Here is a 16,046-nt window from a genome sequence, read left to right as displayed (position 1 = left end):
AAAGTAGTCACAAAATTTAATGTACGATGTACGTGCTTGCGATGCTATTGTATCTGAGATACTCGACATCAAAATTTTCAACAAAAAAGTAGTCACAAAATTTAATGTTCGATTTACGTGCTTGCGATGCTATTGTATCTGAGATACTCGACATCAAAATTTTCAACAAAAAAGTAATCACAAAATTTAATGTACGATGTACGATGTACGTGCTTGCGATGCTATTGTATCTGAGATACTCGTCATCAAAATTTTCAACAAAAAAGTAGTCAAAAAATTTAATGTTCGATACACCGTTGAAAAGGTACTCCTTTCTACGTGCTTGCGAAGCTATTGTATCTGAGATACTCGACATCAAAATTTTCAACAAAAAAGTAGTCACAAAATTTAATGTTCGATACACCGTTGAAAAGGTACTCCTTCCTACGTGCTTGCGATGCTATTGTATCTAAGATACTCGACATCAAAATATTCAACAAAAAAGTAGTCACAAAATTTAATGTTCGATACACCGTTGAAAAGGTACTCCTTCCTACGTGCTTGCAATGCTATTGTATCTGAGATACTCGACATCAAAATTTCCAAAAAAGAAGTAGTCACAAAATTTAATGTACGATGTACGTGCTTGCGTTGCTATTGTATCTGAGATGCTCGACATCAAAATTTTCAACAAAAAAGTAGTCACAAAATTTAATGTACGATGTACGTGCTTGCGATGCTATTGTATCTGAGATACTCGACATCAAAATTTTCAACAAAAAAGTAGTCACAAAATTTAATGTTCGATACACCGTTGAAAAGGTACTCCTTTCTACGTGCTTGCGATGCTATTGTATCTGAGATACTCGACATCAAAATTTTCAACAAAAAAGTGGTCACAAAATTTAATGTTCGATACACCGTTGAAAAGGTACTCCTTTCTACGTGCTTGCGATGCTATTGTATCTGAGATACTCGACATCAAAATTTTCAACAAAAAAGTAGTCACAAAATTTAATGTACGATGTAGGTGCTTGCGATGCTATTGTATCTGAGATACTCGACATCAAAATTTTCAACAAAAAAGTAGTCAAAAAGTTTAATGTACGATGTACGTGCTTGCGATGCTATTGTATCTGAGATACTCGACATCAAAATTTTCAACAAAAAAGTAGTCACAAAATTTAATGTTCGATTTACGTGCTTGCGATGCTATTGTATCTGAGATACTCGACATCAAAATTTTCAACAAAAAAGTAGTCACAAAATTTTATGTACGATGTACGTGCTTGCGATGCTATTGTATCTGAGATACTCGACATCAAAATTTTCAACAAAAAAGTAGTCAAAAAATTTAATGTTCGATACACCGTTGAAAAGGTACTCCTTCCTACGTGCTTGCGATGCTATTGTATCTGAGATACTCGACATCAAAATTTTCAACAAAAAAGTAGTCACAAAATTTAATGTTCGATACACCGTTGAAAAGGTACTCCTTCCTACGTGCTTGCGATGCTATTGTATCTAAGATACTCGACATCAAAATTTTCAACAAAAAAGTAGTCACAAAATTTAATATTCGATACACCGGTGAAAAGGTACTCCCTCCTACGTGCTTGCGATGCTATTGTATCTGAGATACTCGACATCAAAATTTTCAAAAAAAAAAGTAGTCACAAAATTTAATGTACGATGTACGTGCTTGCGATGCTATTGTATCTGAGATACTCGACATCAAAATTTTCAACAAAAGAGTAGTCACAAAATTTAATGTACGATGTACGTGCTTGCGATGCTATTGTATCTGAGATACTCGACATCAAAATTTTCAACAAAAAAGTAGTCACAAAATTTAATGTACGATGTACGTGCTTGCGATGCTATTGTATCTGAGATACTCGACATCAAAATTTTCAACAAAAAAGTAGTCACAAAATTTAATGTTCGATATACCGTTGAAAAGGTACTCCTTCCTACGTGCTTGCGATGCTATTGTATCTAAGATACTCGACATAAAAATTTTCAAAAAAAAAAGTAGTCACAAAATTTAATGTACGATGTACGTGCTTGCGATGCTATTGTATCTGAGATACTCGACATCAAAATTTTCAACAAAAAAGTAGTCACAAAATTTAATGTTCGATACACCGTTGAAAAGGTACTCCTTCCTACGTGCTTGCGATGCTATTGTATCTGAGATACTCGACATCAAAATTTTCAACAAAAAAGTGGTCACAAAATTTAATGTTCGAAACACCGTTGAAAAAGTACTTCTTCCTACGTGCTTGCGATGCTATTGTATCTGAGATACTCGACATCAAAATTTTCAACAAAAAAGTAGTCACAAAATTTAATGTTCGATACACCGTTGAAAAGGTACTCCTTCCTATGTGCTTGCGATGCTATTGTATCTAAGATACTCGACATAAAAATGTTCAACAAAAAAGTACTCAAAAAATTTAATGTTAGATACACCGTTGAAAAGGTACTCCTTCCTACGTGCTTGCGATGCTATTGTAACTGAGATACTCGACATCAAAATTTTCAACAAAAAAGTAGTCACAAAATTTAATGTACGATGTACGTGCTTGCGATGCTATTGTATCTGAGATACTCGACATCAAAATTTTCAACAAAAAAGTAGTCACAAAATTTAATGTTCGATACACCGTTGAAAAGGTACTCCTTCCTACGTGCTTGCGATGCTATTGTATCTAAGATACTCGACATAAAAATTTTCAACAAAAAAGTGGTCAAAAAATTTAATGTTCGATACACCGTTGAAAAGGTACTCCTTCGTACGTGCTTGCGATGCTATTGTAACTGAGATACTCGACATCAAAATTTTCAACAAAAAAGTAGTCACAAAATTTAATGTACGATGTACGTGCTTGCGATGCTATTGTATCTGAGATACTCGACATCAAAATTTTCAACAAAAAAGTAGTCACAAAATTTAATGTACGATGTACGTGCTTGCGATGCTATTGTATCTGAGATACTCGACATCAAAATTTTCAACAAAAAAGTAGTCACAAAATTTAATGTACGATGTACGTGCTTGCGTTGCTATTGTATCTGAGATACTCGACATCAAAATTTTCAACAAAAAAGTAGTCACAAAATTTAATGTACGATGTACGTATTTGCGATGCTATAGTATCTGAGATACTCGACATCAAAATGTTCAACAAAAAATTTAATGTACGATGTACGTGCTTGCGATGCTATTGTATCTGAGATACTCGACATCAAAATTTTCAACAAAAAAGTAGTCACAAAATTTAATGTACGATGTACGTGCTTGCGATGCTATTGTATCTGAGATACTCCACATCAAAATTTTCAACAAAAAAGTAGTCACAAAATTTAATGTACGATGTACGTGCTTTCGATGCTATTGTATCTGAGATACTCGACATCAAAATTTTCAACAAAAAAGTAGTCACAAAATTTAATGTTCGATACACCGTTGAAAAGGTACTCCTTCCTACGTGCTTGCGATGCTATTGTATCTGAGATACTCGACATCAAAATTTTCAAAAAAAAAGTAGTCACAAAATTTAATGTACGATGTACGTGCTTGCGATGCTATTGTATCTGAGATACTCGACATCAAAATTTTCAACAAAAAAGTAGTCACAAAATTTAATATACGATGTACGTGCTTGCGATGCTATTGTATCTGAGATACTCGACATCAAAATCTTCAACAAAAAAGTAGTCACAAAATTTAATGTTCGATACACCGTTGAAAAGGTACTCCTTTCTACGTGCTTGCGATGCTTTTGTATCTGAGATACTCGACATCAAACTTTCCAACAAAAAAGTGGTCACAAAATTTAATGTTCGATACACCGTTGAAAAGGTACTCCTTCCTACGTGCTTGCGATGCTATTGTATCTAAGATACTCGACATAAAAATTTTCAACAAAAAAGTAGTCACAAAATTTAATGTTCGATACACCGTTGAAAAGGTACTCCTTCCTACGTGCTTGCGATGCTATTGTATCTAAGCTACTCGACATAAAAATTTTCAAAAAAAAAAGTAGTCACAAAATTTAATGTACGATGTACGTGCTTGCGATGCTATTGTATCTGAGATACTCGACATCAAAATTTTCAACAAAAAAGTAGTCACAAAATTTAATGTACGATGTACGTGCTTGCGATGCTATTGTATCTGAGATACTCGACATCAAAATTTTCAACAAAAAAGTAGTCACAAAATTTAATGTTCGATACACCGTTGAAAAGGTACTCCTTCCTACGTGCTTGCGATGCTATTGTATCTGAGATACTCGACATCAAAATTTTCAACAAAAAAGTGGTCACAAAATTTAATGTTCGAAACACCGTTGAAAAAGTACTTCTTCCTACGTGCTTGCGATGCTATTGTATCTGAGATACTCGACATCAAAATTTTCAACAAAAAAGTAGTCACAAAATTTAATGTTCGATACACCGTTGAAAAGGTACTCCTTCCTACGTGCTTGCGATGCTATTGTATCTAAGATACTCGACATAAAAATTTTCAACAAAAAAGTACTCAAAAAATTTAATGTTAGATACACCGTTGAAAAGGTACTCCTTCCTACGTGCTTGCGATGCTATTGTAACTGAGATACTCGACATCAAAATTTTCAACAAAAAAGTAGTCACAAAATTTAATGTACGATGTACGTGCTTGCGATGCTATTGTATCTGAGATACTCGACATCAAAATTTTCAACAAAAAAGTAGTCACAAAATTTAATGTTCGATACACCGTTGAAAAGGTACTCCTCCCTACGTGCTTGCGATGCTATTGTATCTAAGATACTCGACATAAAAATTTTCAACAAAAAAGTAGTCAAAAAATTTAATGTTCGATACACCGTTGAAAAGGTACTCCTTCCTACGTGCTTGCGATGCTATTGTAACTGAGATACTCGACATCAAAATTTTCAACAAAAAAGTAGTCACAAAATTTAATGTACGATGTACGTGCTTGCGATGCTATTGTATCTGAGATACTCGACATCAAAATTTTCAACAAAAAAGTAGTCACAAAATTTAATGTACGATGTACGTGCTTGCGATGCTATTGTATCTGAGATACTCGACATCAAAATTTTCAACAAAAAAGTAGTCACAAAATTTAATGTTCGATACACCGTTGAAAAGGTACTCCTTTCTACGTGCTTGCGATGCTATTGTATCTGAGATACTCGACATCAAAATTTTCAACAAAAAAGTAGTCACAAAATTTAATGTACGATGTACGTGCTTGCGATGCTATTGTATCTGAGATACTCGACATCAAAATTTTCAACAAAAAAGTAGTCACAAAATTTAATGTTCGATTTACGTGCTTGCGATGCTATTGTATCTGAGATACTCGACATCAAAATTTTCAACAAAAAAGTAATCACAAAATTTAATGTACGATGTACGATGTACGTGCTTGCGATGCTATTGTATCTGAGATACTCGTCATCAAAATTTTCAACAAAAAAGTAGTCAAAAAATTTAATGTTCGATACACCGTTGAAAAGGTACTCCTTTCTACGTGCTTGCGAAGCTATTGTATCTGAGATACTCGACATCAAAATTTTCAACAAAAAAGTAGTCACAAAATTTAATGTTCGATACACCGTTGAAAAGGTACTCCTTCCTACGTGCTTGCGATGCTATTGTATCTAAGATACTCGACATCAAAATATTCAACAAAAAAGTAGTCACAAAATTTAATGTTCGATACACCGTTGAAAAGGTACTCCTTCCTACGTGCTTGCAATGCTATTGTATCTGAGATACTCGACATCAAAATTTCCAAAAAAGAAGTAGTCACAAAATTTAATGTACGATGTACGTGCTTGCGTTGCTATTGTATCTGAGATACTCGACATCAAAATTTTCAACAAAAAAGTAGTCACAAAATTTAATGTACGATGTACGTGCTTGCGATGCTATTGTATCTGAGATACTCGACATCAAAATTTTCAACAAAAAAGTAGTCACAAAATTTAATGTTCGATACACCGTTGAAAAGGTAGTCCTTTCTACGTGCTTGCGATGCTATTGTATCTGAGATACTCGACATCAAAATTTTCAACAAAAAAGTGGTCACAAAATTTAATGTTCGAAACACCGTTGAAAAGGTACTCCTTTCTACGTGCTTGCGATGCTATTGTATCTGAGATGCTCGACATCAAAATTTTCAACAAAAAACTAGTCACAAAATTTAATGTACGATGTACGTGCTTGCGATGAGTTAACTATTATGTTAATTTTATTTTTAAAAAATAATTATATTTTTATTAATTACACAATAGATATTACATTAAGTTTTTAACATTAAAGATCTAACTTAACGGAGACCGAGAGGCACGCGAAGGTTTGTTCGAAACTGCTCGAGGGCACAAGTCGTTCTGCCTGCTTGTGGATGATCTTCTGTTTTACGAAACCTCGGTTGATCTTTGGATGCTGCTTTACTCATTTGGGAAGTCACGTACGCCTTTTTGGTCAAGTGGCTTCTTATCTTCTATGCGGGGGTAATTTATGGTTTTATCGATTCCAGATGTCATGCACACATTTTGTACAATGCGCATTTATCTATTGTATCTTGTGTGATGGCTATTCTGGTGTTTTTATGTTTTCCAGATGTGTGGAATTAACTTCTCCCTCCGCCAGTAGACGTTTGTCCCGAACGTTCAAGTTTGAGCTCCTCTAAATTCTTTCGGACGTTTTCTTTTGTTTCCGCCAAGGATATTTCTATGTCGACCTGATTATTCTTGCTGTTGTTGATTTTGAAGATGATTAATTTATATATAGAAAAGGATACAAGTACAATTATTATATTTATTGTAAGTCCCCATATTATTGGGTGATCTTTTACATTTTTGACGTATGGTTGTAAATAATCGGTATTTGTAAATTTCAATAATTCATTACTTGATTCTAGATATTCAATAACTCTTATTTCTGACTCCTTATTTATCTTAATATGTCTATTTAAGTTTACTTCAAAATTATTAAATTCTTTACCATTAATAATTACAGCGTCGGAAAACTGTACCAATTGTGTACCGTGATATACATTATCGTTTATAATTACTTCTCCTGTAGTTACAATGTGATTATGGTTTATATTACTTATTTTTTCATTCTTTTCTAAAATTATTTTACATTTTGATGTACCTTTGTTTAAAATTTCTGTTAGACAAATAGGTTTAAGATTTTGTTTGCAGATTTTAATATTTAATTCTTGTGTACAATGATCGGTACTATAAATGTTTTCAAAGAGTGTTATTTCACTCGGTATAATTAGTTTCCCTTCTGATTTTTGCACACTAAATGTTTTAAAATGTTTACCTATTCCTTTAATGATAGGATACTTAATATAAATTACAATTATTTCCTTATTTTCTAACACATGGAACTCTGAAGCGTCTAATACATCTATTACCATGATTTCTTTAGGTTCAATCTGAATAACTTCTCTTATTTCATTTTCGTTAAAGATAATAGTGTTCAAAATTTTATTCTTACTTAAATTTATGGTATTTATTACTTCCATGAGTTCAATGATTATATGCTCGATCAACAAGTAGCTACGTTCTTCTTTATCTTTATGTTTAAAGTTGGAAAGTTCTTTAATGGCCCTAAATATCTGCGAGTTAACTTCATACTGTTTATTATTTGAATTAATTAATTCTATCAACTTTGTTTCTATATTGACCTGATCATCGTGGTCTGGTGACCCAGATATCCACTTCCAAACCTTCCCTATTTCATTAATTGCTCTCTTACTAAGGGATATGGAGAGTTGGTTGACTAACTTGAGTGCATAATTATATTTAAATTTTAGCTTTTTGGTACTGTGCTTGGTATCTATAGTATTAAGAACCTCCCTATAATAACTTATGTTGGTGGTATGAAATATTTCACCCGTGCTGTTATAAATTGCCACGTTTCCGTCTTCTATCAGAATGTAGTCCTCTGACGAGTAATTTGTTATATGAACTTCTGCGTCTATAGTAACTGTCCAAAGTATTGCTGTTAGTATCGTTAATATAATCATCTGGAAACAAAAGAAAAATTAGCTTCTTAAGTTATCCTTGTGTATAACCTTATTTTTAGAGTCGATTACTGTGTTTTTATTATTTTGTTTAACCTTTCTCTTAACGTATATAGGTTTCCCTTTTGTCTGTCTTCTGTCGGATTTTTCGAATACTATGTCGTTTTTCTTGTACACCTTGTTGTGTCTGTCTTTGTTTCTAACGTGGAGTGTCATACCTTGTTTTTTCTTAATAAGGTCAGGTATATAGGAGTATTTCTCATAGTTGTGAAAAATTTCATTTGGTTTTTCATTCGTTATTGAATGTATTGTTTCGTTATATTGTTTGATTGCGTGTGGCATAAGCTGCTCTATTGTTTGGTGTGGGTTATCGTAAGTATCCAGTCTTATCAGTTCTTTAAGTGTACTGTGTACTTTCTCTATCATACCGTTTGTAGTACTATGGTTGACAGGTGTGTTGTATAGTTTTATGCCTAATCGCGTGAGATCTAATTTGGTTGCTTCAGAGCAAAAAGTTTTTTCGTTATCTGTGACAACAGTCTCAACTGCACCAAAAATAGGCAGGATGTTTATTAGTGTTTCCTTTGCATGAATTTTGTTTTCTACCTCGAGTGCAATTAAATACTTTGAAAAACTATCTACCGCTGTAAGAAACATTTTATTGTGTGTATAGTAGATGTCAGCGTGGATGCGTTCTCCCCCTCGCCGTGGAATTGGTGTCTCGCCGATCTCTTGTTTCTTGGGATGACGGTCATATTTGTTTAGTTTGCCATTTTCGCATAATTTAATATATTCTTGAACTTGTGGTAATATTAATGGCCAAAAATACTCTCTAGTTATATGTTTGTAGTTTTCAAATGCTTCCCTATGGGCTCTACTATGTGTTTCTTTTATGATCTTAATCTGTTCTTCCTTATCCTCCATATCTTTAACTAATAGACTAGTATGTATAAATTTGCTATTAGGAAATTCTCTTAGTAAATCTTTTTTAATCTTAAATAATGTTTCCTCTGAACAATAAATAGCATTCACATTTGAGTGGATTATTTCCTTCATATCTTTGACTATATTCGAGTCTTTGAATTCTACTTGGTGCCTCCAAAACTTACCGTGTAATTGTGTTGACTTAATATTATTTATATTGGATTCCAGAAAATGAATTTGATTCTTAAATTGATTTAATTTCTTGTTTACTCTTGGGATATCTATGGTTTGACTGGATTCTGCACTATGACAGGTACCTATGTCTGAGTTCGGTAAATGATTTAAGTTCTGACGACTTAGGGCGTCGGCAACTACATTTTCCTTCCCCGGTTTATAGATTATTTCAGGAGAGAATTCTTCTATAAAGGCTCTCCATCGTTTTAGTTTCGCGTTGGGATTCTTATTACTTATCGAAAATGTAAGGGGCTGGTGATCTGTATAGATCTTAATTCCAGCATGCCCGTACAGGTAATTCCTAAGGTCGCTCAATGCCCAAACTATGGCCAAAAGCTCTTTTTCGTTGGTGGCGTAACCTTGTTCCGTTTCGCTTAATGTTCTGCTTATGAACGTTATTGGTTTCCCCTCTTGACTTAGTACTGCGCCTATGGCTGAGTTACTTGCGTCTGTAGTGAGTTCGAATCCTTTGCTAAAGTCTGGTTGGTTTAACAAGACTTGTTCTAATAGTTTCTTTTTAATTTGTTCAAATGCCTTCTTTGCTTCCGATGTAAATTCTATGTTTATAGTCTTACGTTTATTATTTTCTATGCCTCTTAGGAACGGTGTGAGCGGTTTAGCGATATGTGCATAATTCTGTATGAATTTCCTGTAGTAACCTGACATACCCAAGAAGCTTCTAAGTTGTCGAATTGTAGTCGGTTCAGGATATTCGTTGATTGTTTTGACCTTGTCTGGGTCAGTTTTAATACAATTATGGCTGATAATATAGCCTAAAAATTTAACCTCTTTCTTAAAATAAATGGATTTTTCATTACTTATGGTCATATGTGCCGCACTTAGCGCTTTGATGATTGTCTCGATGTGTGTTAAATGTTCTTCAGCTGATTCTGAGAATATTATCACATCATCAATATAGACATGGCAGAATTTGCCAACATATGGTCTTAGTATGTCATCCATTGCTGCTTGAAAAATAGCAGGGGCGTTTTTGAGCCCAAATGGCATTCGGAGGTATTCATATTTTCCATTATTTACAGAAAATGCGGTCTTTTTAAAGTCTTCCTCTTTCATCTTTATTTGATGAAATCCACTCTGAAGATCAATTGTTGTAAAGTATTTTCCTCTGCCAAGGTTACTCAGTATAATGGATGTTTCTGCCATAGGATATTTAATTGTTTTTGTTGCAGAGTTCAGTTTTTTAAAATCTATAACTAAGCGGAATCTTTTTGATCCGTCTGGATTAATTCCTTTCTTGTCCACCACCCATATTGGATTATTATATGGACTCCTACTAGGACGAATTATACCGTTCTCCAGTAGTGTTTTAATTTCAGAATTAATGAATGTGTTTGCGCTTTGCGGATATGGATATTGTTTGCTCCATATAGCGTCATCATGTGACGTGGGTATGTCACATTCAACTTGGGTGTTGAATGGTAGATAATTGGGTGGAGGGGTAAATATTCCTTGATATTGTCTAAGAGTTTCTCTTAACTTAACTACATATTTATTCTCACTACTTTCTATATTGATGTGGTTCAGAAATTTATCGTCGAATTTCAGAGGTACTATGCCTGTCGCGAATTCTAACGTGTTCTGTCCAATATTAATTATTCCATTAACCTTCTTTAATAATTTCATTCCTATGATCGCGTCGTACTCGGTTAACTCCGGTAGAACGTAAAATCTTTCCTTAACACCTAAAATATTTAAATCTTGATATTTATCGATAATTGTTGTGCCATGGACACTATTAACTCTAGACCTAACTTCTAATTGTTTTGTTGATATCTCATTGTTTGGTTTAACATAATTATGTGTTGCCCCTGTGTCAATAAGAATATTGAATAAACGACCTGACTTTGTGTGTGTTCGCTGGATACAAGGCAGGTCGTGCCTTACTCTAAAAAATCGTCGTTTTCATTTAAATGATGTAGCCTAGGAGCTTTGGTAGGAATTTGATCACTTGGTGCCCTTTCTCGTTTAAAGGGGTTGTATTGATTCTGGGTATTAAAATTCCTGGGAGGATGATTAAACGTGTTTCGATTTTGATTTTGGGAATGACTCAGTGCGTTATGCTGAGTTGGCCTTCTAAATTGTCCACTACTTGGAATATCCATTCTTTGATGACTATTTTGGGTAAAATTTTGTCTATGAATGTTGTTATTACCCGAAATATTAATAGCTGGTACTACCTGTCTGGGTTGGCTAGTATAGTTGAACCTTGGTGGTAGGGAGGTTATTCTATGTGCGGAATGCTGATTATCTTTATATTGGTACATATTTGACTCTATCTCTTGGGCCCTGGCTAGTGCATTAGGAAGATCAAGTGGATTTAAAGAGAACACTATTTGAGATATTGGTTGATTTAAACCAAGTATGAATGTTCTTAATGCGTTATCCCTGGCTACGTTTATAAGACAGCTTGTTTCAGCTTTGTGTGGCCCGTAGGTCATTATTGTTTTGTTCGTAATTAATGTGAGTGTTTTGCTAACGTGATCGTAAAATTCTTGTAAGGACTGTTTTCCCTGTCTTAAATTAGAAAGTTCACTTTGTAGCATGTGAATGGGCCTTTTGTCTTCGTACGTTATATCTAATCTACCTATAATCGCATCAACATTTAATGGCGTTCCGTGTGAAGTTAAAATGTCGTTTGCTGCTCCTATCACTTTATTCCTTATTATGTTTGTGACTGCGTAGTACCTACTCCCCCCTTTAACTGGCTCATATATTTTCATACAGTTTTGGACTGCAGTTCTCCAAATAACATAATTACTACCGTCAAAAGTGGGAAGACATTTCACTACATCTAAAGGTTCTCCTCCTGTTATTAAAGGGTCTATTCCTATGTCGGTGTATGGTATTATTGAATCACCTGAAGTTAAATTAGCTAAACTTAAGGGGGTATTCTGGTCTAGAAATTAAAAAAATCGATTTTTTTTTCTTTTCATATTTTCATAGTATAACTATTTTAGAATATGTCTACGAGAGGATTTTCCCAAATTCAAATTATTTTCGGAGAAATAAGTATTTTGCTGAGCAGCCATCCAAATCGGTTGGGCTGCAACTAATAGAACAAAAGACATAATGGGGTACTTTAAACGCGTTTTTCTCAGAACTGTCTTTTTGAATCTGATACCCACGATTTCTCAGGTTCTGCCGAACCGATTTACTTGAAATTTTAAGAGATTCTTCTTTAGGGACTTGTCTACGTCCGGAACTACGGCCATCCCCAAATTTTCATTTTTAATATTTTTAACAAATCGAAGAATGTTCAAAAAAATGGTAAATTTTTTATATTTTTCTTTAGACAGCCGCCATTTTGTAAAAAGAAATGTTTTTAACTTTTCCGTAGTTCCAGACATTGCGACATTATTGTAGATTAATAATCTTTTTTAGTTTTTGATTTCAGATTTCTAGGAGAGTTAAAATCGTGGGTATGGTCACGCACCAAATTTTTGAGACGCACCACTCCATGAACTGATAACTAACGGAATTTTGATTTTTTTTTTTACTTTTTTATTTTTTTTGTATGCTTCTAACGTGAATAAATAATGTATAAAAAAATGTATGGTAAAATTGTTGCTTGCTTTTTTCTACAGCACTTCAAAAATTAACTAAAATTCATGTCTCTAGACCAGAATACCCCCTTAATGCTAGTTCATCTATCTGTGCTTTAAGACTCCTAGTAGTCTCACTTACTGTCTGAGTAATTAGATCGGCTACTTGTTGCGCGTTCATACTGACACTTTAAACTGAATTATTTCTTAATTAAATAATAATAATAATATATTCACTTTCACTTAAAAACAAAAAAAATTATAATAGTTAGTTTTCTTACTTTATATAATATAGTAGTTGTTGTTCTGGATTGTTGTTAGTTTTCTTCTTTTTGAACTCCTGCTGGATTCTTCTTAGATTTTTGACTTCCTATGTGTCTACTTCTCCTGATGCTTTGGCTTTTGCAGTTCCCGCAACGTAAGGTGCTTTACGTCCTACGATTTTTGTTGAATTATCTTTATGATAATTATTCCAACGGTGATAGATTTTTATTTAATCTATTTTAAATTTTTTTCTCTGGTTCAGCAACTTTTGATTTCACTTTGTGTATCACTTTTATATTGCTGTCCCTGCTCGGGCGCCAGTTAACTATTATGTTAATTTTATTTTAAAAAAAAATAATTATATTTTTATTAATTACACAATAGATATTACATTAAGTTTTTAACATTAAAGATCTAACTTAACGGAGACCGAGAGGCACGCGAAGGTTTGTTCGAAACTGCTCGAGGGCACAAGTCGTTCTGCCTGCTTGTGGATGTTCTTCTGTTTTACGAAACCTCGGTTGATCTTTGGATGCTGCTTTACTCATTTGGGAAGTCACGTACGCCTTTTTGGTCAAGTGGCTTCTTATCTTCTATGCGGGGGTAATTTATGGTTTTTATCTATTCCAGATGTCATGCACACATTTTGTACAATGCGCATTTATCTATTGTATCTTGTGTGATGGCTATTCTGGTGTTTTTATGTTTTCCAGATGTGTGGAATTAACTCGATGCTATTGTATCTGAGATACTCGACATCAAAATTTTCAACAAAAAAGTAGTCACAAAATTTAATGTTCGATACACCATTGAGAAGGTACTCCTTTCTACGTGCTTGCGATGCTATTGTATCTGAGATACTCGACATCAAAATTTTCAACAAAAAAGTGGTCACAAAATTTAATGTTCGATACACCGTTAAAAGGTGCTCCTTCCTACGTGCTTGCGATGCTATTGTATCTAAGATACTCGACATAAAAATTTTCAACAAAAAAGTAGTCACAAAATTTAATGTTCGATACACCGTTGAAAAGGTACTCCTTCCTACGTGTTTGCGATGCTATTGTAACTGAGATACTCGACATCAAAATTTTCAACAAAAAAGTAGTCACAAAATTTAATGTACGATGTACGTGCTTGCGATGATATTGTATCTGAGATACTTGACATCAAAATTTTCAACAAAAAAGTAGTCACAAAATTTAATGTACGATGTACGTGCTTGCGATGCTATTGTATCTGAGATACTCGACATCAAAATTTTCAACAAAAAAGTAGTCACAAAATTTAATGTTCGATACACCGTTGAAAAGGTACTCCTTTCTACGTGCTTGCGATGCTATTGTATCTGAGATACTCGACATCAAAATTTTCAACAAAAAAGTAGTCACAAAATTTAATGTACGATGTACGTGCTTGCGATGCTATTGTATCTGAGATACTCGACATCAAAATTTTCAACAAAAAAGTGGTCACAAAATTTAATGTTCGATTTACGTTGTAAGCGTTGGGCTTGTATAAATTAAAAACTTATTCTTCTCAGGTTGTTTAATTTTTTATTGGCGTCCTTCTTGTTCGGTAGTCAGACAATAACTGCCTGTACTAAAACTTACAAATGTCATTTTAGCTTAATAGCATATTGATGGGGTTACCAGCATTAAATTATTTGTAAATTTATGACATAAATTATTTGTACATTTATAACATAAATTATTTGTGCATTTATTACATAAATTGTTTGTACATTTATAACATAAATTATTTGTACATTTATTACACGCTTTTTTTTTTTTTTTTTTTTTTTTTTTTAACTTTCTAAAACTAATCATAACCAAAGCGAGTGGGTGGGCGAATAATTCGACCACTGCGTGTACTATAATTTTCATTATTCGAAAGTATATTATCTTCAGGTTTATTATCTACAGGTGTTTCTGACCCTTAATCACCGACGGGTTGACTAGTCAACTGATTGGAATCATTTGGATTCATAGGCCCAGCCGTTGGTTCAGGTTCATCCGCATTCACATTATAATTGATATCTTTATTTTGATTTAGATATTTTTTAACACCATTTACTGGTGGCACAATATTAATGTCTTTCAAATTTTCTAAATTATTTGTAACAGGACTTTTGATATGCTCTTCAAGTAACATATCACTTGTATCAAAGTTATTATTAAATGTCTTAGCAATAAATCTACGATTTCTTCTATAGTGATTATCAAAACAGTCTTTTAAAATATAGGATCTATTGTTTACGATACCAACTACAGTGCCATAGTTCCACCCTTTTTCATTTTTTTTAAAAACAACGCGATCACCAATATTTAAGACAGGCAAGGTTTTTGCGTTTCTATCATAGTAGTGTTTTTGTTTTTGCTTTTTCGTTTCAATTTTATTTTGAACAATCTGCTCACTTACATTGTTTCGACACAGTAGTGCGTTTGAAATTGGTTGTTTTGTTTTTGCATTTCTACCAAGGAATAACTCAGATGGTGAATATTGCTTACTTGCAATAGGAGTCGAATTGTACTCCAAAATTCGATATCTGAATTGATCAACGTTTCCGGTTTCAATACATCGTTTTAAAATGTTCTTAGAGATAGCTACACCCTTTTCTGCAAGTCCATTACTTTGAGCATACCGAGGACTTGAAAATTTTAAGTTTATGTTACATTCCCTTGCGAATAATTCAAATTCATATGAATTAAATGGATTATTATCACATTTCAAAATTGTAGGGTAACCAATTATGTTGAATAAACGCAAAATTACTTCAATAATATGCTTTGATGTCTTATTTTTAAGTTGTTCCGCAAAGATAAAATTGGAATATGAATCAATTAATGATACAAAATCATGACCTGCATATTGGAACAAATCCATAGCTACTATATGAAATGGGTATTCTGGTGATATTTCTTGAACTAAAGGTTCTTTCTGATTGTTTCTTTTAAATTTTTCGCAAATATCACAAGATAAAACTATTTCTTTTATTTGCTGCGACATTCCCGGCCAAA

Source organism: Eupeodes corollae (genome assembly GCF_945859685.1).
Source record: "Eupeodes corollae chromosome X unlocalized genomic scaffold, idEupCoro1.1 SUPER_X_unloc_1, whole genome shotgun sequence".
In the NCBI taxonomy this organism is placed as follows: domain Eukaryota; kingdom Metazoa; phylum Arthropoda; class Insecta; order Diptera; family Syrphidae; genus Eupeodes; species Eupeodes corollae.
Note: the sequence above shows the minus strand (reverse complement) of the source record.